The following is a 27,821-nucleotide window of genomic DNA, read 5'->3' on the forward strand; positions in this document are numbered from 1 at the left end:
CTCTGCCAGCTCTCACCCAGCGCCTAACAGAGTTCTAATGATGAAAATTTTAGACCTCCTCTCTGCAGTATGTAGAGGTGCATTTCCTTTAAATCACAATTACACACTTAAGACAAACTCTATAGGTCTTAATCACAGAACCATCTTTTATAATGTCAAAAAAGGGAGCTCTTACACATATTTCAAAAAGGGATTTTAAGAAGAGCAGGAGAGGAATATGCATATATCATAAAAGAACACAAGCAAGCTTAAGTCAGACCAAAAGAGAAGCTAATCACAGTGGAAAAGCTTTTGTTGCCAAAACCACATAGATCTCTAACTCAGTAGAAATGGCATGCATGTGAAAGCCAGCAGAAAGGTTAAAACGCCTACATGCCAGCACTGGCAGCCACAAGTGTTCAAAGGTCATCATTCTGTCTCCATAACTCATTAGTTCTTAAAAAAATTAATTATGTGTGTCTGTCGCTTGACACTATGTGTTTTAAACACATTCAGGCATGGTTACCAACTTTTCTGTAACCAAGGTGGCTAGAAACTTACTATCTTAAAGGTAGCTGAGGTCCTCAATCAAAAATCTTAGTTGCTGCCATGGATGTGCTAACCATTACTACACCAAATTGCTCAATCTTTAGAAAAATTACAAAAACTAGCAATACTGCAAATTCTGCACTATGCTGACTTATCACTCATGGACAGGCAATAAGTTATTGGGTCCCAAGTCATTGTTTGGCCAAATAAAAAAGGTTCTCAGTAAGTTACAGGGTAAAAAGTCATAATACAACATAAGGTAATAAAGTTAACACCATCTGATAAAAAATTCCATTTTTTTAGACTGAAAAAATTTCAGTACCTTCAGTCCATTTTATTAACAATATTGGAATGCACATTGGTAATATTAAATATTAAAAACAAATTCAAAGATTGACCAAACTCTGAAATTACAGTACAGTCTTGCTAATGACAAATGTTCTGTCAGGACTGGACTGAAAAATGAGTGGGACAATGGTGAATGCATTGCCTGTATTTCATTTTGTACAGAGCCAGTAACTGAAATCCCTATGTCTCCAGCACTTCACCATAATGGTAACACTGAAAAATATTTTTGAGGAAGAATAAGTATTGCTCTATAAGAACTGTTAAAAATATTTTTATACAAATGCCTTGATTTATGTAAAATTTATATCATGGCATACAAATAATACTTAGATGATTTTGCAGATTTCCACCCCCAGAAATAATGTGAAGTGACTGGTATTATTAAGGCAAATAATTTTACACCAGGATTATCACAGGAAAAACATATGAAGCACACAATTTTCCAGCCCTACGGTTTCTTCAAACAGAAATTTATTAACTTCTTTAATACAACCTGATTTCTCTGCTATAATCCAATTTTGCCAGGGGAGCAAAATAGTTATTAAAATCATTGAGGATTAGCTGTAGAGAAGATCTTGTTTAAAGAATCAAAGCCACAGCACCCAGTGCCCTGCAGAGCTCTTAACAGTGGTCACTCAGCAGGGTAAGAAAGACCAAGAGCAGAAACACCACACTGAGCAAACAGCTGAGCAGAACCTGACTCCCAATGTAAGCACAGTGTCAGAAGCCCTGTTCATTACAGAGATCCTGAAGATAATTATAAACCTTCCTGATACTTCTTTCCACGAGCTTCTGATCACTTGGATAATGAATTTCTGGGGTTTTACTCTACTAGGACATCATACCATAATTAGGACAAGCAGAGATCCAGCCATTATCTCATGCCCAGAATAGAACATCACTATCACTCATATTTTCCATTTTGCTTTTTGCTTCATTGGATCACCTCCAGCCCAGATATTTTTCTCTTTACCTTCCTCTTTTTTGGAGGTGGAGTAGAGGGGAGAAGAAAAAGAAGAATTTGTTCTGCTTTAGTTTCTCTCCAGGAACCACAGCATTTTGTAGAGCAAGAGATCTTTAGACAGGTAAACCATAAGCACTTGCTCTCTAATCACATATATTTTGGTCTAATAGAACAAGTAAGCAGCTTTCAAGGTAGCTGCTCTTTTGCTTGCAATGGTACATACACCAACAGAGAGCAAATTAGGGCAATGACTGATTAATCTTTTCTTGCTAATCAAAGGCTGTCTGTGAAAATACTATGTTTTTAAAACTGACATGTCTCCTTTTTTACCTCAAAAAAAAAGAAAAAGGGCAATTGGAAGAAAATCAAAAGATGGGGCTAAAAGGAACTTCAAGGAACTCAGCATAAACTTTGCAGCTGAACAGCTGGTTATTCCAGCAGCTGGGAACAGTCACATAATGCAAGCTTTCCTCTAGCACACCAATAAATCAGTTTTTGGTCTGTGCTTGCACAGAAAAGATGACAACATCCTAGAAATGTCATTTTCTGAGATAAAACATGCTATAGCAGCAGGTGTTCATCTTCCAGTGCTTCAGAGGACAAACAATGAGAGGGCTGCTTCTAGCATGGATGGATCCCAGATGGCTTTTAATAGGAAAATTTTGAGTGGTCATGAGTAGTCTGCTGTGGATGAGCAGCTTCCTTAGGTCCATCACCTTCTCAGAGAGTACTCAAGGATATATAGTGGAGAAAGTGCAGTAGAACAGAAGACTGGTGGTGTGGGTTGCCATTACTTGAACGGCAGTCTCTCATCTGCTACCGAAGGACTTTTGGTAAGAGGGTAAGTCCAAGCAGTCAACAGGAGAGATTAAATGCCTGTTAGAAGGTCTGTTATGGTAGTAGTTACTGATATCAGCAATCCAGTTGATTTATAATGACATTTGAAAGAGTGCACACTATTTGTGTACCATCATATACAGTCCACAGCAGCTAGAAGAGGCTACAGATCACCTTGAATAGCAGAAAACATGACAACAGTGGTAAAGAGAGGTTAGGTTGTTAGAAATGGTTTGTCACATAGATGTGCCCCAGTCTACTCCCTAACAAGGTAATGGACCTAAACAAGCTGCTCAAACAAATTTGCTCAAAAGTCACTGCAAATAATATCTTCATAGAAAAATTAATTCTGAGGTTTACAGGAAAAAGCAATTCTCTTCTGCATGCTTCGTGTATTAGACTGTCCCACCATCAGGAGAGAGATTTCTCTAGGAATTGGGACTGACCACATTTGCAATTTCCATCTCTCTAGCTCACAGAAAAAGAAAACACTCCTTTGCTCCAGATCATTTGGGCTGATCTCTGCTTGACCAGCTGTCCTGCAGCCACTCTTCTACCCTCCTCTGCAGTCTGCATCTCTTTCCCCTTACACAACACAGAGATGGCCCCACAGCTCCCTTCCTGATAGAGTGCAGCTCCCTAATCTTGGCCCAGACTGCAGTGAAGATGCATGCAAGAAAGCTCCAATAAGCCTCAGACCTTTACCTGAGCTACAGTGATTACACACTGGTGGAGTGTGCAGCCCAGAGGGATGTGAATCAGGTGAGCAGTAAAGTTAGGCCTCTGGAGCAAGCCAGTATGAACCCCAGGGAAACTGCCCTCAGGGACAAGGAAGAGCAACAAGCTGGCAGATCTGTAAGGATGTCCTCCATAGAGCACAAGAGCTAATGATCTCCAGGCACAAGAAATCAGGCAAAGAAGACAAGACTCTAGCAAGGATGAGAAGAGACTGCTGGTCAAACTAAAGGGCAAGACATTAACGCATCCCTCTGCTCTGTCCCAGGACAGGTATCCCGGGAAGAGTAGAGGGATGCAGCCCAGTTGTGAAGGAATGGGATGAGGGAGGCCATGGTGAAGCTGGAGCTGAACTTGACAAGGGATGCAAAGCATAACACGAACAACATCCATAGCTATATTAACCAGAAAAGGAAGGTCAAAGAAGGTGTACACACCCACTAAACAAGGCTGATAAACTGGTAACAACAGATAAGGAGAAGGCTAAGGTACTCAACAACTTCTTTGCTTCAGTCTTGGCTTGCAACCTCTCTTCCTATGCTTCTTAAATGGATGGACTGCAAGACAGAAACTAGAGGAACAAAGTCCCTTCCACTGTAAGGGAAGATGAGATTCACGATCACCTGAGGAACCTGATTATACATTAAGTCCATGACACCTGATAAGATGCATCCTGGAGTCCTGAGGGAATTGGTTGATGTATTTGCACAGCCATTCTCCCTAACATTTGAAAAGTCATGGCAATCAAGCTAAGTTCCAGGTGACTGGAAAAAGGGAAACATTGAAACCAGATGATCTTTACAGTGCCTTCCAACCTAAACTATTTTATAATACATTCAAATTTGGCCCACACTTGCCCATGTATGCCACTGAACTGGTCTCTGACTCACCAAACTGACTTCTCCAAACATCCTCAGACCTGCTACTTCATCAGGAATTCTCTAGCAATCTGGGCTCTTGGCCTGAGCCTGGCTTCCCTCCAGCTCCCTGGGGGTGACCAGGAAAGCACTCAGCAGGTTGTCAGGTAGCTAATAATTGGTCCTTGGCTGTGGGGTGCTGAAGCACTTACCAGGCTTTTTTCCCCTACATCGCTTTCCAGGCTGCATTATCTTCACCTTCCAAGATTCCAGCTAACTACACTTACAAACAGCTGAGGTGTTGTTTATGTGCCTCCATCAAACTACTAACAAAGATACTAAAAGAAAGTGATACAATACAAATTTTCGGAGTCATCAATAAACAAGCTCCCCAAATCAGAAAAACAAAAAGGACAATAAGAAATAGTACCAACCCAAGTTTATAAGATAAATTTGAAAGGCAGCATTTAGTAACCTAGCCATCAGAACCAGCCATTATTCTTCTGTAGTCTCATTTAAAATATTTTCTCAGTCATTTGTATATAGTTCCTTACAAGAGATTCCCTTCCTTCAATAACAAAGCTGTAAAACTGAGTGGAAGAAATAATGTTTGCAAATCATGTGCAACTAGTCTGTACAGAAAAAGACAGTGGCTACATGTTATGATCCCACTTGCTCCCACCCTTCCTTGGCTCCCACTGGAGGCGCACATACCTTTAGCTCTGGCCATATACTAAAGCAGATTTGTGAAACTACGTGTTTAAAAGAACACACATATCACACAGTTTTAATAAGAACAAAATAATAAAGAAGACATTTTAAAAGTGTGGCTCCACCTATCTTTGAAAATTGGCACAGCCAAGAAACATTACCCCTCTATAAAGAGCAGGAACATCTTAGCTACATCTCCCACTCCTGGTTCTAAACCATGGTACCTGGGTTAGACTTGAGTATGTGTTTTGTTTGCACATCTAAAATAAAATATATATTTCATAATCAAGCCTGGCTTTAAAGTACTCCTACTGTCTCTTTAAATGGTGCTTAACACAAAACCAGTACTTCATAACAAGAGTTTAGGTCAAGAGAAGCTAATAACTAACCTGCTAGTGTTACAATTCAAAACTGAAAACTTTCACATCCCTGTGGAAATCTCCATTTCCTTTAATGGAATGCTGAGAAGATACAGCCTGCAGTCAGCTAACCAGCTGAAGAACAGACCCTTAATTAAAGCTCATTGTGCTGAAGAAAAAAGTGCAATAGATGGTCTAAGATCTGCAGTCTGCTATTCTCTAACAGGACCCATGTAAACTTGGTACCTTTTACAACGAACAAATAAAACCAAACTTCCTTCTTCCAGTCTCTTAGATGGAACTGAGAAGGTAGAAAACTGACAAGTTTTTTCCAGAAGTTCAAAAGGTGAAAAAATTACACACATACATTCTGAAGTTTAAATTCCCACTGAATATTATAACTATCCATAAAATTATTTACTACTTACAAATAATTTTTTTCTATAAAGTTATCAGACAATAAAAAAAATCTTTACTTGATGATTTCTCAATATTAACAGAAATTTAAAGAAAAACCTTTAAAATAACACTACCAAGATATCTATCCTGGAGTTAAAAACACTTTGATACAATTAATCCAATTAAAAATGTGCATATTTATGAAAATGAGCATTATAAATTTTAGATGTTTGGTATCACACACAAATGTTAGTTTAACAATCAATTTTTCTAAAATGGTTTGTCACATTTTCATCAAAGCAAAAATACTACGAAGAATCCTAACAAATCAAACCAAAGAAGAAAAATTTATTAAACATTTAATTCCTATACTGGAAAATAAACATGGCAATTCACCAAGAAATGAGACAGAACAGAGTCAAACATTGGTTTTCCTCTACCCCAATAATAAAAGGGAAGAATGACTAGATACAGAAAGTCAACTACTTTTTGAAAACTGTCCTGGAGAAAATTAATTATCTATTTCAACAGACACAACTATTACGCATTCAAAGCAAGATAACACCAAGAAAATTCTTCTTCCATTCCATGCAAAATTTCTGTTTGGTTTTGATATACATGCAGGCTTAAGTTTAAAAAATGAGACTTTATCATTGTTGTTATTACTGCAACAACACTCAGCTATCCACCTCAATTACTCTTCCTGAAATACATGAACCTACACATTACATGAGTACTTCAACTGCCAGACTTTTAGCAGGCAGACGTGTCTTAAAAGTTGGGAAAGGAAGCTAAAAAGAGATTATGAAATTCACACAAATGAATCTTTCCAAAATTCAATCCTAGACCAGAAAAAAAGACCCAATTAAGATTTATTAGCTTTTACATTCAAAAGAACAGTTCTACTTTTTACATAAAGAAAGAGAAAACTTGATTCAAAATTTCCTGCTATGTTCTCATTATGCCATTCTAAAATTTTCAGAAATCAAGAAAGTCAACAGTTGACCAAGAGAGTCTGTAAGAAGATATGCAAATTATTTTTGCACCCAATGCCTTTATGACAGAATCACAGAATGGGTTAGGCTGGGAGGGACCACAGTGGGTCACCCCATCCAACCTCCCTGCTCAAGCACAGTCATCCTAGAGCACAGTGCACAGGGTTGAGTGAGACAGTTCTGGAGTACTTCCAGTGAGGAAGACTCCAAAGACTCCCTGGAAATCTGTCCCTGTGCTTGTTCACTTCCACAGCAAAGAAGTTCTTCCTCTTCTTCCTCTTCAGTAGTTCTCTGGATTCCCCTTTTTGCCATTTCTGAAGAGCAGGGTGACATTTGCTTTCTGCCAGTCCTCAGGTACTTCTCCTGATTGCCCTGACCTCTCATGAGCAGCCTCACTATGGTATCCACCAGCTCTCTTAGCACTTGCTGATGCAATCCATCAGGGCCTATAGACTTGTGAATGTTCAGTTCACCTGCGTGTTCTCTAACCCAATCCTCCTTGACCTCCTTGAGGGAAAGTCTTCCCTCCAACATTCCTTTACCCGGGTCTCGTGAGTCAGATATTCTGGAGAGCTGGTCTTGCCTGCAAAGACCAATGCAAAGAAGTTGTTCACAGTCTGCACCTTTTCTGCATCCTCTGTCACCAGGGTCCCTTTCCATTTAGTAAGAGGCCCTCATTATCTTAGGTTTTTCTTTTGTTATTTATGTATTCGAAGAAGCCCTTCTTGTTGTCCTTGACATTCTCAATCAGATTTAATTCCAGGTGGGTCTTGGCCCTTCCTGCCATGTTTCTACTTTGACAAGTACTTTATATTGATTCCAAGCAGTCTGCCCCTGCTTCCATTTCCTGTGTATTTCCTGATTACACTTGAAAAATGACAACAGTTTTTTATTCATTCATGCAGGTCTCCTGCCCCCTTTGTCCAACTTCTTGCTTATTGTTCTTGAGCCTTAAAGGAGTCATGCTTGAATACCAACCAGCTCTCTTGGACTCCTGTTCCCATAGGATTCTTTCAAGTTCCCTGAAGAGGCAGAAGTTAGCTCTGCTGAAGTCCATGGTTGTAATCTTACTTGGTGCCCTGCTTCATCCTTGCCCTTTACAGTCCATAAAGGATATAGCTTATAAGTCTTAAATCAGTTTTAAGGGACATCAAATTATTTTATATCATCAACTTACTCCTTTTAGATACAATTATCTAGCAGATCCAGAAACATCTTACTGCTGCTCAGTTATGCCCACATGAAAAAGTGATGGGAGGGGTCAAAGGGGAACTGGCATACCAGTTCCAGACAACTAAAAAACATGCCAGACAACTAAACAAAATGAACTCAAGGGATTTTTGTAAGTGGTTTTGTTTTGTTGGTTGGTGTTTTTTTATTATTTTTTGCTTGTTTTGCCCTCTTTTCTGTGGTTGGTTTTCTCTAAATAGGAGACAAAGACTTATTCCTAACTTGTGGTCAGGGTATTTACCTAGAATGTGGGAGAAGTAAGACTAAGTACTTCCTCTGAATCTGTCCACCACTGATGAAGAATTACCACATGAAAGACAGCAGGAGCAATACCCACAGACCACACAGGTAACTGCATGGCTACAGAGACCAGGCACTTCACACCCTAACAGCTACTTTTGTTTGTAAGCACTTTTACCAATCTCCTTGATCAAGCCAAAAGTTTGTGTAATGTCAGCCTTTGATCATTACTCTGACCACTCATGTCCACGGCCACATTAAATTTCCTCTCTTCAGCTAGCAAAGACAATCTCATGAATGATTTATACCAACATAAACTATTTGTAACACAATTGTGCAGGGATACCAAATGGACATAATTTTTTTTTTTAAATTGACAACAGTTGCTAACAGCAACACCCAAGAACATATGACAGGTGTTTTAGAAAGCCAATATTTTATTTGAAATTTAATTATCTGTATCACACAGAAATGCATACATGTAAGTAAAAACACTTCTAAAAATATTTAGTGCTAGTCACCACTTTACTTTTTAGAAGTTGATTGCACAATCCATGATCTGTGCAGCTGTGGAAGTGCTTCTGGTGCCTAAATTTCCCAGCATGGGTGACTCATGCACAGCTAAATTATTCTGTAAGGCTCTTGTGAAGAGTGGACTGTTTTCCTGCCTGAAAAATGGAGTAGGCAGTGTACTTCACTGGAAGCATCTTCAAAACGAAAGAAGTGAGACTTCACATTTCCATAAAATGAGACAGTTGGAAAATTTTAAGCTACAACACTGAAGTGTAGTCCAAGTCAAAAATTACCAAACAAGCAGCTCCACCTCCTCCCTACCTCCACCCACCACTTTTCCCAGAAGTCCTGCACATCATTTTGAAGACCACAAAATGGTAACAAAAGGAAAATGAATGAGGTAACCTAAAAAATGACAAAACAAAACATGGGAAGCACTAGGGGACGGTCATTTCAGTGTATTTCCACTGTAAGAGAAGAGCAGGTTTGGGACCACCTGACGAAACTGAATAGGCAAGTCTATGACCTGATGAGATGATGCTGCCATGCCACTCTCCATCATACCTGAAAAGCCATGACAGTCACACAAAAACCCTGTTGACTGGAATAACAGAAACATCAGTCCTATTTTTTAAAAAAGGGAGATGTGAAGATCCAAGGAACCACAGAACAATGAGCCTCACCTCTGTGTCTGGGAAGATCATGAAAGCAATTTTAAGGCACATACAACACAAGCAGGTGATCAGAGACAGCCAGCACAGCTTTACTGAGGGCAAATCATGCCTGACCAATCTGGTGGCCTTCTATGATGGAGCAACAGCTGATAAGGTTAAAACCAACCAAAGTCACCTAAAGACTTCTGTAAGGCTTTGACATGGTCCCACTCAAGATCCTTTTCACCAAATTGAAGAGACATGGGTTTAAATGGTGGACTGTTGGAGGGAAAACTAACTGGATGGATGGACACAGCCAGAGAGCTGTGGTGAACAACTCTATGTCCTGATCAAGGCCAGTGACAAGGGCTGACTGTATCCAGCTCTTGGACCCTCAACACAAGAAAGACATGGATCTGTTAAAGCAAGCCCAGAGGAGGCCACAAAGATGATCAGAGCACCTCTCCTATGGAAGACAGGCTGAAGCAGAGAAGGCTCCACAGAAACCTCACTGCAGCCTTCCAGTACTTGAAGGAGGCTTCTAAAAAAGAGGGAGAGCAACTTTTTACACAAGCAGATACAGAACAAAGAGGAACAGTTTAAAACTAAAAAAGCAAAGACATAGATTAGATGCTAGTAAAAAATTCTTTATTCAGAAGGTGCTGAGGCATTGGAACAGGTTTTCCAGAGAAGTTGTGGATGGCCTATCCCTGGAAGTGTTCGAAGCCAGGTTGGATGTGATCCTGAGCAACCTGATCAAGTGAATGGCATTCCCTATTCATGGAGGAGAGGGATTGGAACTAGATGATCTTTAAGGTCCAAACCAACCCTATGATTCTATCCAAAAAATATGTGGCAAAACACACTTCTGTATTAGCATGCTTGCTATTATATTCCTACGGTTAACAGGACTTTAATAGGAGTAAAGAACTTAATTCTCTAGAATTATAGTGCCTGCCAGATCTTTCAGTTTATCCCTCAATAAAACTACCCGTTATTGAAAAAACAAGCTTACACTGTGAAAAAATCCTCTACACTATATTTAGAGAATTCCAGATTTTAATTTCACTACAGAAAACACTGGAGTTACTCTTTTGTTAGAACTTTCAGCCCAGAAGAATCTGGGCTCAACTGGAATTACTGTTGCAAGACTTGAGATAAAGGACAAGTACTTCATGTCACAAGGGCAAGAAGTGCCTTAATAGGGAAGGGGACCACCCCCCCCCCCCCCCCCCAAAGAAAAAACAAAAACAAACAAACCCAACCAACCAAACCAAAACAGAAACACAACTCCCAAAAAAGCAACAAACCAGAAGAGTTTTGCAATTGATACAGAGAGGAAGTAACTCTTGTTTTGGCTTAAGAATAAACAAAACTAAGACAAAAACAAGTTTAGTTTTATTGTCCCTAGCAACTTTCAGCAAAACACTCAGTAACCACTTTGGGTATAGATGCTAAGTATCTTTTTGCCACCCTGCTACAAGCAAGAACCAAAGGAAATAAAACCAGCCAGCATTCAGTCACATTGGACTTGTTCAGGTAGAAAATTACATTCTGGTAACAAAAGAGACAGTGCTGCATGAACTAATCAAAAACAGCAATGCAGCAACAGAAAAAAAAGTATATAAAATCAACGCAAAATTTAATTTAATTTGACTATAATCACTCTGCATATATTCTTATATGGAAATAAAGGAAAAGTATCTTAATTCAAACATTAGAGCACTGAACACAACTGAATTTCCGAATGTTCAGAAAACAAAGCTCAAAGAAAAATTATAGTTTAAAGTAACACTAACATTTAACATTTTTAACAGTCTGTGTTTCTAAAACCTTATTTATTTATGTAGATAACAAATTTTCTCACTTTTCCTTTATTCTCCTGAGCAGTAGAAGCATGCACTCCCTCCTCTGAAACCTTCAGAGCTTGTGCTAAGTCCAGAAAACCTACTGAAATCACCTTCTGAGGGTCACCAGAGAAACAGCAAAAGACAAACAACAAATTCCTTCTTCTCATATACCAGCATCATCTTCAAAATATTGGTTCCAGTCAATTTAATTGGAAATTAAATTGATTAATTATGATGAGAATATTACTCTTCAGGCACAGGGAATTTTCATAATGAAGCCTTTTAATACCTTGCAGACTAATTCAATGCTCATAGTAAAATTCTGTCATGTGTCTCCCATTCCTTCAAAAATATTTTAAGATCATGATATTGACTGAAAGACAAAACCTATCAGGAAATTCTACACCAAGCTCTTAAAAACTTTGCAGTTACAATATTTAAGATAAGAATGTTCAGCATGAGATTAAGCATGGGTAAAGGTCAAAAACTCAGCTCCTTTTTTGGAAATTCAGATTCTATTCGGACACTCCATATAAACTCTACAAAGTTTCAAATGTGTCCTCAAAGTTATTTTTGTGAGAACTATTAGTCCTTTTTACCATCTATAATACCCAACAAAAAAACCCAAAATCATATCAACTACTTAGGACCACACTTGCTACATTTGCATGCTTTCAAATTCCCTCCCTCCGTTTTTTAATTTTTATCTTCTACAATTCCCAAGTTTTTCTTTCACAGAAGATTATTTCTGTGTACCAAGATACTTGTTTCTGAATGCTCATTTCCTGCCCCTCAAAGTCTTCTCTGCACTCTAGAGATCCCAAGGTTAAGGGAAGCTCCCTGTCTGACCATCCAGGTGTCACTCTGGCATCAGACACCCTCCCTGCTGGGACAGAGGCCCCTTCACAATGGGTGGCTCCATCCCTCACAGGGCTCTCTGCTCAATTAACAAAACCTGACTCAGCTCATCCAGCACTTAAGTCCCTAAAAGCAACACTAAGAAATATTTTAAAAAGTATTATAACTATTTCAATTTACAATTAATATATCAGTTATCAAAAACCAAAATTACAATCAGGTTTTATTTCATTCCCTTCTGCTCACCACATTGTGAGAATGGTTTTAAAGACCTAGGATCTTGCTAGTGGCCCATGAAACACTGGTACTAAGGAATGGGACAACAAAAGTTATCAATATTGAAGGAAATCCTGAAACTAACATGAATTTTATGTTCAGGCTATATGCTAACAGGGCAATGAAAACAGCTGTATTGTATTTAAGCACACATTCAAGCTTGAAACAGTTTACTTATACCAAACACATGAAAAAATACAGAAACAGAGCACTTCAACATAGCAGTGAAATATTCTTAAGGCAAGACTACTTAATGAGGAGTCTTCAGAACTTACTGGCTTATAACTCACATTTTGACTCTCAACATTTTTCTTCAGTTTAAACTGAGGCTTATATCTCAATTCTGAACAAATTAAATAATACTGAAAATAACTTCAGTGCTTTTATTAAAGCCAGTGATTTTTTTCAAACAGTTTCAAAATGCTGCTGCTACTTATGCTGTCACAAGCTTAATAGTTTTGGGTGCATATTAATGATTATATTTTTAAAAGACAGTAGGTTGAAACATCCCTATCAACAGAAATCTTCATTGAATATTGGAAATTTTCTGGAAAAAATGCTGAAAGCCAAGGTCGATATTCTGCAAAGATCTAATAAACAAGAAACATAGCTGAATTTAGTCCTAATTACTGGCTTAGATATGTGAGATATTATACTACAATTAAGCATGCAAAATTCTTGGGAAACTCTGAACTTAAAATTAAACAGGGCAGATGGAGACTACTCTTTCAACTGCTATTTCAAGATAAAATGATTTAACACCAGCACCTAAATATTACTCAGATTTTCAACACCTTAACAACTGAGGAATTCATTCCAGGCCAAAAAAAAGAAGTCTGTCATGATTCATGACAGCTAAGGCAGGAAAAAGGGTAATAATTGCAAAAACCTGCAAAGACCATGTCTTTTTTATTTTTTGTGTTGCTCTTACTTAATGACTGCCATAAAACACTGGCCTTGGGGTTTTATCAATGCAGATGAGCAACTCAAGCAAAACACCTGGGGTGGGAAGCATACATATTTTGAAATTCTATACAAAAATTATAAAATTAAAGAAATCATAAGACTCCTCTGTTTAACAACTTAAAAATCCAAGCACAGAAAACACACCAACTAATCCATCAGAATTACAAAAGGCAGGTACAATTTAGTCGTTTGAACCACTGTCATTTACAGAATTTATTTGCCTCATCAACACAGTTTATATTACAAAAATTGAAAAAAAGTATTTCTGGCACTTCAAAATTTTTCAAAATCAGCACCCAAACCCATGGCTGTACTTGCAGCGTGGATACATATCTTAGAGGTTCACTGTCCTCATCTACTGATCTATAACCAAAGTGAACAACTATGGCTCTGTCCCCATTAGAAAGTAACCTGAAACCGTAGAAATGGATCACTAGATCAAAGCAGCTGGTGCTGACACTCCTACGCTAGCTGTTCAAGAGGGTTTATTTTGGATTAGATTTCATCTGGTCTCCAGAAGCAAACATCACTATCACATGGACCATTCAAAATTTTCCAGGAATTTCATGATTGATGCAGAACTCCATGTCCCCAGTAGAGACAGAACAGCACTCTGCCCCTGCAGCAGAACTCACAGACTAGTTTTCTGAGAAAGAAATGTAGTTCAAAGACACAGAGCCAAGCAAGTGGTAAGGGGAGACAACAGTGAGATTTTCTCCAAAGCAGTTTTAATCATCCAAATCGCAATTGTAATGTATACATTAGAGTTAAACCCCACCTTTTCAAACCAGACTAATCAAAAGAGATGTCATGTCATAAACAGAATACTTGATGGCACTGAAAGACTTCAGAAAATTCTGTAAGAGGTCTTCTTAATGCCTCACAATTGAAAAACAAAATCATGATAAAAGACTATTTATTGGGTTCCACAAAAAACTTATTTCCTCTGTACCAGAATTCAGCAGAAGACATAAATCTAGATATCCCTATTTCTTAGGCTTCATTTCTCTTCACTTATTTACTTCATCTTTTATGTCCTATTTTCTGACTTCAAATATTTTACTTCTCTTCTTTCTACCTTATTTCTTCCAGCCTTTCTCTCGTTTACTTATTCATTTTCTCCTATTACCTGTGCTATTAAATACAGTAAGGGAAATGTAAATATTCTTGCATCTCTGAACTTTTAGACAGAGGTGTCAGTATTGTTTTTTCCCTGGAAAGTCAGATAGTATAGTCTGAGAAAGGTTTGTAAGCACTACTGCTGTGATTTAACTTCCCCTAACTCAAAATTTAAACAGGGTAAAGATGATCATGGGCTTACTGCAATGACTCAAATTGATCTCTAAATACTGTGCTAACCAACTATGGAAATTGAGAAAAATGAGATTAATGACACAGGAATATTAGTCTACTGTAAGACTGAAATTAGCCTGGTTCTAAACATCATCTCAGAGAACAGCCACAGGAACAAAGAAATACTAAGGAAAGCTCATCAAGGGATCTGTGGAATGCAATAACTTCACTAAAGAAACAGTAGATAAAATATATTTGGTGTATACATGCTTTTTACGTAAGATGTAAAGCCAGGAATATATTGCTTAATCTCTGCCCTTTATTTTCTGGGCTATGTAATTTACATTATAATTTAATCCTCTAGATTTGAGGTTATATGCCAGAATTTCTCCAAGAACTGTAAATTACAAATAGGATTTTTTTACCTTTTTTTTCACATGCAATTAGTTCATTAGTTGCTTAGAATAACCAAACTCAAATTCAGACTTAGCTAGTTTCACTGATGTTCAGTATACAAGATCCAAATAGATTTCCAGAAGAGTTTGCAAATGAAAGAATGGGCTTCTCCCTGAATTTGCTAAATTTAGATGAAAACAAACAAACAAAAAAAAAAAAACAAAAAAAACCCCCCAAAAAAAAAATCAGATCTCTTTAGAGCAATTCCTAAAGAAAAACTGTCTTTTAAGAAAGATAACACTATACAAATTTTCACATGTACATAATCTGAAAATTTTAAGTATATTATATTGCCCTTCCATTTCAGAACAAATATGGTCTTCATGTTTTAAAAATGTTACTTGAAAAGCAATATCAAAGATGCACAACACATAGAGGTTTTCAGGTTGCTCAAAAAGAAGTATTTCAAAACTTTTAACCACACACAGCCTGCGCTGTCCAAAAAAATCAATATTATTATGATAAAATAATGATCTTGTGAACATTAGAGAATGTTCACATAAAAGCAATAAAGAGAAAAAGCAAAGAATAGAGAAAAACTGAATGAAAAAAATCAACAACAGTTATGGAAATATACTGCTGAAGCAGAATTTGAAGGACCAAATCAACAGTACATGCATGGTAAAGTTAAGGAAAAGCACAGAGTACAGAAGAAAATCTTCTTACTCAGTGTTTGTACCTGACGCTACAATGCAGTCAAGGAGATTAGACCTGTTTACTTCTCACAGCCCAGCTAGAACATGCTCAGTAGCCCTGTCTGCTTATGACTAAAAGGATTTGGAACATATCTACCTCATCTGATTTGGACAGATGAAATGGATTTAGGAAATTCATTGAATTGGTACAAAACATATTTTCAGAAATCCATCATGCTGCCTAATGTAAATGGGACAGCAGAAAAAAATATTGCAGCATAACAATTTGTTTCTCCTAAAACCTTGAGTGCTTGCTCCAGCACATGCAGGTGCTTTATTTTTCCAGTGGCAAAATTTTCATTGCATTTTGCATCAAGAAAACAGTACATTCCTCCCTCTAAACTCATCCTCACACACAAGCTGATGCTTGGTCAAATTTTAGGGGAAGGAGACATAGAGCAGAGATTTAAGTCTTAGTAAATTATAAGCAACTAAAACCAGGGTTCTGGAACAGAAAGTGTCAAGCATCATTAACTACAAGCACTGCTACCTGTAATTCCATTCAAGACCATATTTCATGTATGACCAAGCACCTCCAATGCATTGTAAGCCACTAGGAATACAGGAAGGCTTTCTGCCAGCAAGACAAAATAATCCCATTTCAACAAGTTTGGCACAATGTCTGTTCTACATAAATAGACCGATTTCTTGGGGGTTTTTTTGACCCAGTATAAAAGTGGATGTTTTGACCCAATCAAAAAACCAAGAGAACATCTGAAAAATAACACCTACTTAGAAAGATAAAACATAAAAAAACATATACATGAAATCTACAGAGGGCCATGGCCACGATCCTCATGATACACTGTATCAAAATCCCTTTGTTGCTCAAAAGATGAACCATAAACAAACTACCCTGCTGCTCTGTGCTTCCCTCTGTGTGATGCACAAAGCAATCAGCAACCTTACTTCAAGCTACAACACGGACAAATCTTAAAAAGATGAAAATCTGCACCTCCTGGCCCATCCTCAGCTGGACAGTACCCAGTGTCCAATCAAGGAAGCAGGGAGAAGCAACCCTTTCATAAATAAAGTGACATGTGAACAGAGATACTGGTAATTGAACGCATTAAGATGCATTCTTCTGTTATATCCTTACATGAATGGGGTATTAAGTCATCTCCACAAGAGCATCTGCAAAAAGAAATCCAAAACAAAACAAAACCAAAAACCACACCACACAAAAAACCCAAACAAACAAACAAACAAACAAAAAACCACTCAGAAAAGCAGTGAGCATGGCAGTCCATATGCTCATTCACTGCAACACATCCCTGGGAGAGACATTAGCTTAGTCTCCAGAAACCACAGGCCACATTAGCACATTGCACTGCTGGGGACAGGGCCTTCACAAGGTCTGGGCTTTTTCTTCCTTCTAGTTTCCAAGGCAGCTCAGGTACAGTTCAGTTGTTTCATTCCATGCTCCAGTGTACAAGATAAAAGCTTATAAAAAGCTTATTTGAAGTTTATTCTTGCCCACGCACACCATTAATTTGAATCTCAAATTGAAGTGGAATGTCTACCTTGCCTGAGGTTGAAAAAGAGCTGTTTCTGTTTAAAGCATTACTGTTCCAGTAGCAATCATATCTACATACTTACTTAAATTACCTAGAAATACATTGTGCCTTGTAGAGTGGGTGGGTAGCATTAGTAGTCCAAAGGTGATGTCATCTGAGTAAGTCTTCTTTGGCACAGTCTTCTGAAAAACAACAAAAAAACCCATCGTTTAATGAAAATTAATCTGTTTAAAAAAACTTTTTGGGGATGAGCCCTTGATTATTTCTGTTTTCTCTCCTGCCACTGCAGTAATTTCATATGCGTTCTTAAATTGTCAAAAAATTCACTTTGTAATTTTCTATTCAACAGAATGATGTAAATACTCATGAAGGAGAACTTCAACATTGCACACCACCTTTTACATAGCTTTGGCACTGTCTGAAATCCAAACCTGTGAGACAAATGCAATAGCCCAATGGTAACACCAAATTTACAGATGTAACTACATCTACAAAATACCAATATTACAATTATTGCATTACAGTTGCTTCAGATTGTGTTATGACCTTGCAGAACATTAATAATGCACTATGCAAACTTCTGGAAAGAAACTGCATCAACAAAATCTTAACTGTGTGTACTATGGTTCAAAAAGGACACATGAACTACCTCAGCACACAACCTGAAACTCTCAGAGAAGATGGCATGCGACATCACAAGACTCCCCTCACCAATCAAACTCCTCTCACAAATAAAAAACCAATTTCATTAAGATGTCCTGAGCAAAAGCTAACTCTACAACAGAGATTTTTATACACAAACACTTTATTCAACAAAGAAAGAGCTCCCCACCTCCTACAGCTCATTCTGTACCACTAACACCATGCTGTATTTTAAACACACCTGCACCAACTTAGTAATATCATCTAACTGATGATAACCCTGCTAGAAAAATCTACTGCTACTGACCCACTGCTGATATTTTCCATTCAGCACTCCCATGTGGCAAAGCATATTCTTTAAGGCATACATAAATCTATTCCCTTCCATTGTATGTAAGGATTGGTGGATTTCCTTTGACATAAAATAGCCAAAACAAAGGAACTTCTAAACCCCTGTTCTTTACCACCTTGTTTCCCAGTACATATAACATAGAAAGAAGAAGCTCTCAGCCTGAGGAAGAAGAATGCCAATGTTTGAAGAAAATCTACTGCCAAGTCTAATTGGATAAGAAATACAGACCATTAACACCTACATATCTATTTTTCTAAGTGGTCAAATGAAATATGAAATGTTAAAAATCAATTATTTGAATCAGATACCAGCATGTAGATAAGAAATGGCAAAATATATTCTATAGAGCAGGAAGTTAAGGTGCATTTTTTAAAAAATCTATGCCAGTTTATGAAAGATTATCTTTAGTTCCTCTGTTGGCAACATGAAGTTTAATGAAACTCAATGTAAATCAACCATAAATCAAATTGTCTATATAAAGGCAGTACAAATTTAACTAAATATAATTTGGAAAAGCAATTTCAGTTATTTTAGTGAAAAAAGTTTGTGATCCTTTAGACTTGGATAAAATGGTAGTGTGTCAATCACCACTGATGGTAAAAACTTCTATAGTCCCACTCTCAATTGTACTGAAATTCATATGAAGTCCTTCAGCTTGTAGAAAAATTGTGTAATAGAAGGTAGCAACAGAGCAACAGGAATGAGATGCAATTTTCAGGCACAGATGCCTATTATTTTGTCACTCACTTTAAAAGCAAGTTTGAGTGACAGCTAAATTTTTTAAAGGGTTAAAAAAAAAATCTTAGTAGTAGAATTTGTGTCCTAACCTCCCTGCCAAACTGATCAAAACAGTTTGTCATATTCTCAAATAATTTTCCTGTCTCATTTTTTTTTCTTCAGAAGAGCTACACTGATAAACATAATTTGTAAGTTTCTATAAATCTTTTTCCTGCTCTATTTCATTAAACCTTCTAGTTACTCTTTCTCTTGATCCAGACTACTTTTCTGATCTCATTATGCCATCCAGATCCTGAAAAATATTTTGCTTCTTTTCCTCCAAATCTGTATATTATTTGGACTTGTTTTATGCTGTCTTTTGCTTCTATATTCTCATATTACTTGTTGCTGATCGATCTTATCATCTTTTTAGAAATGAGAATTTGTTTAATTCACTCACTATGACTTGCTTACTAACTTGAATCCTTGTCCCCCTTTCTGAGGTCATTGGCATCATTTTCTATGTCAGTGAAATTCAGATCACAAGCTTCTCAAGGCTGAAACTCTATCTTATTATCTATGAAACATCATGAAAAGCTCTAGGGCAGCACATAATGTTTAGCTAATGCTTCTGAGCTGGAAAAAAAGACTATACTAAAAAATGAAGTAGAACATTTTAACAACAAAAACAGTTCCAGAAAAATATATTATATGTAAAATTGCTATCAGTAGAACTACCATACTAGCTGTGAACAGTAGTTCCCAAACACACAACTGCTAGTAATATCTTGATTACACATAATGGATGTTGCTTCTGTGGATGGCAAGAAAACTTTATTAAATCACATTACTACATTAAAACTGACAGGAAAGTGTGTGTGTGTTTGTGGTGTGTGTGTGTGTGAGAGAGAGAGGGAGAGAGAATCTGCATTTCTATTCTGACAGTTCTTGGAAGCTGTGATTCATGCTGCTACTTGCTTTTCTATTCACAGTGGAGGAAAACCCTGTTTCCTTTAGAGTATTTGTTGTTACTATGAAAACTACTTTAAAACAAGCACAAGGTTAAAAAAAATTTTTTGCAGTCTGTTATGATATTTTTAAATGAAACATTTTAATACTTAAAACCAATCAATTAAAATTTGTGAAGATTATGAGTCTTGACAAATATATTTCATATTATACAGCAGAGAATTCTCTAGAAACGAAAGTAGCACAAGCTAATAAAGATTTCTTCACTTTTAGCATTACTAAGATTTTCAGTTTTCTAAACCAACCAGCAGGACATGCTACATTTCTCTACTGAGACTTCATAAAAATCTTCAAGTTGATTTCAGTCTGCTGTTTATTATGATAAATAAGTAATGCAAATACAGGCCAGACAGGAAAGAAGCCGAGAAATGCCATTCTAGACATAAATTCCGTTCCTGCTTTTCAACAAGTAACTCTGTGTTACAGGACAGAGGAGTGGGCTTACTGGAAATCTGATTTGGGAAATACTGTCTTTTGTTCTTATGCTGACAGAAAAATATTATTATTTTGCTATAATGTTACACTATGATATTGTTGGTCCCCCTCCCTTTCCAAACAGCCCAATATTCTTCCTGTCTCCTCAAGCCCTGATCACACAAACAAATCCTGGTCTCCTACCCAACACAGACCCAGTGCATGTTAAAAAAACAGCTCAGTACCAAAATCCATTGCATTATGTCTCATTAAAGAGAGGGCAGTGACACATTTCTCTATATCCAGCTTGCCCATTTTCCCAAAATCTGTGGTAACATTATAGTCTGTGATTTCCATCCCTCCTACAAACATGGCTACAATTGATCAATTATTTCAAAAGCTACTGGTGAATATGTAAGGAAAGAATGAGAGAAAACAAGGGAAAAGCATAAATCACATTTTCTTAGGAAATCAGGCTTAAAAAAAGGCAACTCCCTCCCTACAGCTTTTAATTGAGGAAAATTTCCTAGTTGTTTATTGAGCCAAGGAAAGAAGCAGCTTTTGGCAAAATATTTTTTTATCTTTTTACAACTTCACCTGTAGGTTTCAAATTAAGCTTTGGGGAACTAAGGTGGGAAAGTTACCACATTAAACAAGACAGGTTTTTTCTCCTGTCTTGAGGCTTTTGGATGACTGGTGAAAATCTAAACATTTAACATATCTCTAACAAGAGTAATCTGAAAAATTACACAGCTTCTACCTTAGCACACCAGCAGGAGTCTACATTCTCTGTATGCACAACCATCTTCTCAACAGCAACCTCTAAACTTTTGGAACACTGTTCTGCCAGTCAGTAACAACCAAAATCCAACAGGCAGTCACTAACATTACACTTAACATGCAATGAAATAGCCACCTAACACTTCAAATGCCCTTAAATGCCAGAAACTATTATTAACCACTTCATTAAAAACTCAGACATAAAAATGGAGACTTATGTTTTATTTGTAACAGCAGCAGGATTCTCAGAATTTGAAATATTAAATTAGCTGTATTAATGTAATTTGAGGTACCTTTTTTATGAGGCAGCTTAGCATCTCATACTTTCATTAAGATCATAATTTAAGATGTAAAAATATATATTTATTTCCTCAGTGTTTCTAACGTACATTAGGAAACTCACACATTAACCTCCCACAAGAGCCACTTCTTACCAGCCAGCCTGGCCTCTACATTCACAAATACTTGCCTCAATGAAGAAAGTGCTGAAACTTTCTGGAGATCTATCTACCAGTTCAGCAGATAATTAAGTGCTTGTGGGATCTTGGATCATTCTTCTGCAAGCAATGGAGATACACTCACAAACATGTCATACTGCAAGCTGAAAACTCTTGTAGATGAGGTCACTAGCAATACTACTCCCAGCTAGAAAGTACTTAAAATTCTGACACCATGCTGGGTGATCAGCCCATTCCCGGGTATTCCTCTTTTTCCAAGTGTCTCACAGCAAGACCACTACCATGCAGCATGGTTAGCAAGTTCTGTGGCTTGCTCTGGTTGCAGCAGACCCCAAAGCAGCAGTCTTCACTAAAACAGGGCACAAAAAGGGGATTCCATACAAAAGATCTACAAAAAGGATCCAAAGTACCAAAGGATCTTAAGTACCAAAGCCAGGGAGAGTTGCATCATTCAGCAAGACTTTTTTAAAACTTAACAGAGACACAAACTATGTAAGCAATCAGTGAACACAGTATTTTGCCCTCACCTGTTTCTGGAGTAAGGTTAGTACTCACAGTCCAGGTCCCTGTCCTTGCCATAGACATAGCTAAGCTTTTCCCTTCAAAGCAGGAGTAATATATTCTTTTAACATGCCAGCAGAGGGGAAGAGATGTGCTCTCATTTGTCCAGCAGCACAGGGTTACGGCACAGTAACCTGGATCACAGAAACTGGAAAGCAAATCTCTAGTCTGCCAAACAGGGTGCAAACCCTAATTTCTCAGCAGGCTCTCCATCACACTGAGAAGATGCATCAACTCCTAACTTGTCATTTCAGTGGCAATTTTCAGAATATGGAAGCAAAAATAAAAAGTAAAGCTTTACTGGACAGAGCAGCACTAGAAGTATGCATGCCTCTCTAAAGCAGCAAAGAAGAGATGTAATTCTTGGGTCCTAGTTTGTAATGGCATTCAAAATTTTAAATGGAACACAGGCCAGAATATAGGTATACATATCATATCCTTTTCCTCCAAGAAAACAACTGGCCTAATATATCTCTTTAGCCCAATTAGACTTCAATCATTTGTCTGCAAGGAAAAGTGAGGTTCCAGGCTTTGGAGTTTTGTTGGTTTGTTGTTTATTTTGGGCGTTTCTTTTTTTTTACAGGAGACATGAACAAAGCCTCTTCCTCCTCACTCCTTTGTGCTTCTGAACAAAAGGGAGAGTCACCACAGGGTTTTGGTCCAAGTCCAATTCCATAGGTGTGCCTGAGGTGTGGTTTGAACATGCCTTTGAACAAGTGAGGGCCTAATTTACAGATTGCCTAATTTATGAATAGTAAACAGATTTTAGATGCCAAGATGCTCGGTTATGATAAGATTCTGGAAGATGTGAATGAGAACAAAACTTCAGTGTTCAACTTTGGAAAACTTTACTAGTGAAAACCTAGAAATCCTCTAAGACAGACATCAATTTTATTTGGAGTTGGACACACAAAACCCATTTAAATAAATTTTGACTCCTCCATATTATTTTATGGATTTGTGTATATGGTTGGCCATATACACAACACAACATAAACCAAAACCATCTTAGAGGTACCTGCAAATATCCTTTTTAGTGGAACTCTAGAAAGACCTCTATAGAATAATTATGTCACACATATTTATTTTAAAAAACTACCTTAACTGGAGACGTGTCTTACTCTAAGAAGTGTTTTAACTAAAGCATAATAATCTAACACCACTTATCTTGTGGTACCAAGCTGTCATTATTGGTAAAATGACATTAGCTTCAAAACTGAGGCCTTCTCACATACTCTGAGATGATCACACACACAGTTTTAACAAAAAAGCATTGAAGTAGCCACATTTATTCCTAATTTGGCTACATTTTTATCATGACTATGAGGAACGCCCATAGTATATATTGAGCTTCAAAAGCATCACACTCCAAATATGTCATTATCACTCTTGAATCTCATATATATAACTAATTTTTAAGGATCTATATTTAATAAAATATTAATACTATTAATGATGATTTCATAATATACTCAGAACATCAGTACAGAATCAGGAAATTTATTCAGATTTTAACGACAAAACGCAACAGTTGGAAAGAGTCCAAAGTGTGCAGCTCTAAACTGTTGAAAGAATCTGTGAAACCTTGTTATTTCCACATTATATTAAATATATGACAACCACAGAGGACCAAAGCATTTTATGTATATGACTATATATTCTAAAAGTAGCTACAATAAAGAATTTATAATACACACAAAAAGTATGGTAAGAGAACACTAAGACTATAAATTAAAACACTCAGAGGTGAGGTATACCGAAATTAAAGTGGCTTTTACATGACAAAGGCATTTTGTGGCAGCAGCAGGGATAGAGAATTCAATCCTCCAGGGCAGCTGCATTAACCCTGAGTCTTTTTTTTCTTCTGTGATTTTGCATTTCACATCTTTTAAGTCCTACAACAAATAAACAGTGTAATGTCCGTCAAAGTTTCAAATTATTACAGATTCCCACTGAGTTAACAAAATAACCAACAATCCTAGTAAGTTCCTTTTCCCAGATGGACCACCTACAGAAGTCAGAGGTACCTTCCTAACAGATCTGCCCAAGTTTGCTTGTGCCAGAGCTACAGAGACACACTGAGATCTTTAATTCCAGACTCTGCTAAGGGAATGAAGATGTGCTTCCAACACATCTTTGTATTCTGAAAGACCACTAAATCCGAAATAGTATCAATGCTACTAACAATAATTCAGTATAGGCTTAAGATGAGAGAAACAGTTGAATGGTTTGGTGACTATCTGTAGTCTCACACTTTTTTTGCCTCTAGAGATAAAGCTACTGTAAAACAGCCACTGTTCTTCCACCAGCCTGGTGACTCTCCTGGTCTTGTGCCCCCCCTTCAGTGATCAACCAGTTCATTAACACTGAAAGGTTAAAAATACCTTGCAAAGTAAATAAACAGAAAGTGAGAATGGCAGGAACAATCACTACTAACTTTGCTATGCCACTACCTACTCACATCACCAATCCTCAGAAACAGTTCTACACCTGCTTTCACATTTGGCCTTCACAGTTTGCAGTGTTCATAGAGAAGCTAGTACTTTAAAAAGGCTGAAACACTAAAATGAACTTTTCTTTACTTCAGAGATCTACCAAAGCCTTTGCCTCGAGAAAAACTAACTCATGACAATGAGATGAAAAGGCACCTTTCAGCTGAAATTCCACTTCTTCTGAATTATGTTTTGTATTAAAAACTGTATTAGGATACTGATTTTCTACTCTAAGAGGAGAGCTATCCATAGTCTTCGTCTATAAAACTAAGCTGAAACCATGAGGCACTGACGACAAATTACATGTATCTCCTGAAGGCAAGCATATATAAAAAAGGAGCTGCTTTCAAATGAGGAAATTACCTAGTGCAGCAAACTGCATTTTTGATTCACAACTATTTTCAATACAAGTTTATTCATTTTTAATAAAAAATTCACAACTTTCCAAGTTGATAAAAATATTTCGTATGAAGAACACACGGAGAAGGTGGGGGGCAATACCTCTACTGCTATTTAATATCAACTCACATTTAATATTCAAATTTTTGCAGAAATTTAAAATAGGGAGGGGAAAAAGCAAAAGGTCAGAGGTCTTAAAAGCTGCAATTTCTTTTGCAAGACCAATTCAACCACAAAGATTCATGACTTCTGTGAAATTCTATACTAAGAAGCTAATTAACCAACACTGCAAATTAAATTTAAGGTAATTACCACTCAGTTTTTAAATTGCTTAGTACAAAGAGACTAAAGTAACCTACAGCAGAGGTTTGGGGGTCCTTAGGAGAGCAATAGTAATGAGAACACACTGCTTTCCTCACATTCTTTTATTTTACCTAAATGTGTTAAAACCTTCCCATGCAAGAACACGAAGCGGAAGAAATAAAAAACAAGGCATGGCTGAATGGCACCTTAAACTATTAAATATCAACCCGGAAGTTTGGGCTTTTTTCCCTGTTTGAATTGCTTGTTGAGAAGCAGTAACCCTTGCCTTACCAACAAAATTCTCAGACAAAGTTGCCATATTCTACAAAAGGAACCTAAACCAAATACATTATGTCTGGTAATATGAAAGCATGTCTGTAATGAGTTTGAGGAAGTGTCTTAAGTGGATACATATGAAAATATTTTAATTTATAAAAAAAAAATTAAAAGCAGAGTTACTTTCAAGTAGAATCCCTCTGTTACAACAATCAAATGCTGTCCAATTTCAAATAACAGGCCTAAACCCCACAGATATTTATAAACAAAGTCAATATTATTTCTGTAAAACTGAACATTGTGAAACAACTGCAACTGTTGATACTGAACTTTGCCAGGACTACCACAGTCGAGGTGTATTTCTCAAGTACTTCTTTCTCTAGAGTATTTGCTTAAACAATCCTCTTGCCTCCTGTCACATCTGTCAGCCAGAGAAATTATACAGGTTAAATATAACCACATTAAAAAGAAAAAACAAAAACATAAAACCATGGTAGTTAATTTTAACCTGGATCATTTCCTCAAGCTAGCTATGGGACACAATTCCACGAACCGTTGTGCTGGTGCAGCAGCAGCAAGGAAGAGGCAGGCCAGGTCAAGTCAATACTGCCACCAAAAGCATTGTTTGTCAACCAGTCATTTAAAAAAAAATACCTACTTTCAGGATTCAGAGCATCAGTTTCTATGGTTGGCCACTGTGCCTCTACATGCAGTTTCATATTCCAGCCAAAGCCATATCTGACTTTCCCTGTGCCCCTTGGTAGGTTAACTCTTATCAGCACATGAAAACAACGGCCTCACAAAAATCTCACTGCAAACATGTTTGATTAGTACATAAGCACTCCTCGTCATGGAAAAAAAACCATTTCCAATTTATATCGAGGCCTAAAGTATCTGGAATTTGAAAGTGAAACCAAGCAAAAATCCTGATCCACCTTAACCCAATCACAAAATTGAAGTACCACGGATTTCCAGTCCCTCGCTGGTCGTATTTCACACCTGCATGCATGGAGTATTTAACACACTGACTTTAATGTCGCAGGAACTCAGAGAAGGACCGGGGGCTACTGGGAATCCCGCAGGTTTTACGAGCGTGAACACGCTGCAGTTATCGCAATAAAGTTATCGGAACCAAAAAAAAAAGGGGGGGGGGGGGGAGGTAGGGAGGTGGGTTAAAAAAGGCTACAGTGCGTACGCAACCGCGCAGCTCCAGCCCACCTGCCGCGGGGCACGCTCCCGCCGCGGCCGGAGCCCGAGGCCCCGCGGAGCCGAGAGCTGTCCCGCGGCGGGGAGGGCCCGGGGCCGAGCGGGCACCGACCGCCGCCGCCCTGTAAAAACCCGCGCTCGCAGGGCCGCCGCGGAACCCTCCCCCGCGCGTGGGGCCGCGGGCCGGGCGCGTCCCCCCGGCGCCCGCGGGACGAGCGGCCCCGGGGAGCGGCGGCCGCGGGGGGAGGCGCCGCCCGCGGCTCTGCTCGGTCCGGCGCGGCGCGGCGCGGCCCGGTCCGGGGGATGCCGGGGAGTCCTGCGCCCGCCCTGCCCGGCTGGCGGGCGCGGGGCCAGGCGGGCAGCGCTCCCGACGCGCCCGGAGTTGTGACAGGAGCAAAGTGGGTCACCGGGCCTAGCGGGTGCCCCGCGAGCGCCCCCCGCCCCCGGCCGCGGCCGTGCCCGCCCAAGGGCAGCCGCTGCACTCCCGCCCCCCGGTCCACGGCGGGAGACGCACGCCGGCGCTGTCAAACTTCCACCGCTCCCCTCCGCGCCGCGTCCCCGCCTTCCCCTCGCCACCGCACACCGGGGCCCGGCGGGTCCGCCCGCAGCGCTCCGCGCCGCGCTCGCTGCTCACCTGGCCCCGCGCTGCCGCTGCCCGCCCGCGTTGCCCCGGCGAGTGCCGCTCCCCGCGCGCAGCCCCGCGCCCGCCGCCCGCCGGCACTGCCCGACTGAACCTCCTGCTCCTGCTCCTCCGGCGGCGGCGGCACAGCAGCACCCGGGCCCGGGAGTCCCCCCGACACCACCGCGCCTGCGCCGCCGAGCCCCCACCGCCGCCGGCCGCCGCGGCGCCTCGCGCCACCGCGCGTGCGCCGGCGCGCACTGCAACCCGCGGCACCCCGGGGCCGCCGCCGC

The 27,821-nt window shown here is 38.9% G+C and overlaps 1 long non-coding RNA gene across 1 annotated transcript; it reads right to left on the reverse strand.

The window, feature by feature from the left end:
* Window positions 1–15,108: 15,108 nt before the first annotated feature.
* LOC128950960 (uncharacterized) lies at window positions 15,109–27,612 on the reverse strand. Its single transcript, XR_008484408.1, has 3 exons — window positions 27,544–27,612; window positions 17,363–17,462; window positions 15,109–15,189 (listed from the first exon to the last, which is right to left on the reverse strand). It is a non-coding gene; the product is annotated as an uncharacterized LOC128950960 (long non-coding RNA).
* Between the last annotated feature and the right edge of the window lie 209 nt (window positions 27,613–27,821).

The sequence above is a fragment of the Melozone crissalis genome, unplaced genomic scaffold (assembly GCF_028551555.1).
Source record: "Melozone crissalis strain CALT ecotype California unplaced genomic scaffold, PUWL_Pcris_2 ptg000006l_1, whole genome shotgun sequence".
In the NCBI taxonomy this organism is placed as follows: Eukaryota; Metazoa; Chordata; class Aves; order Passeriformes; family Passerellidae; genus Melozone; species Melozone crissalis.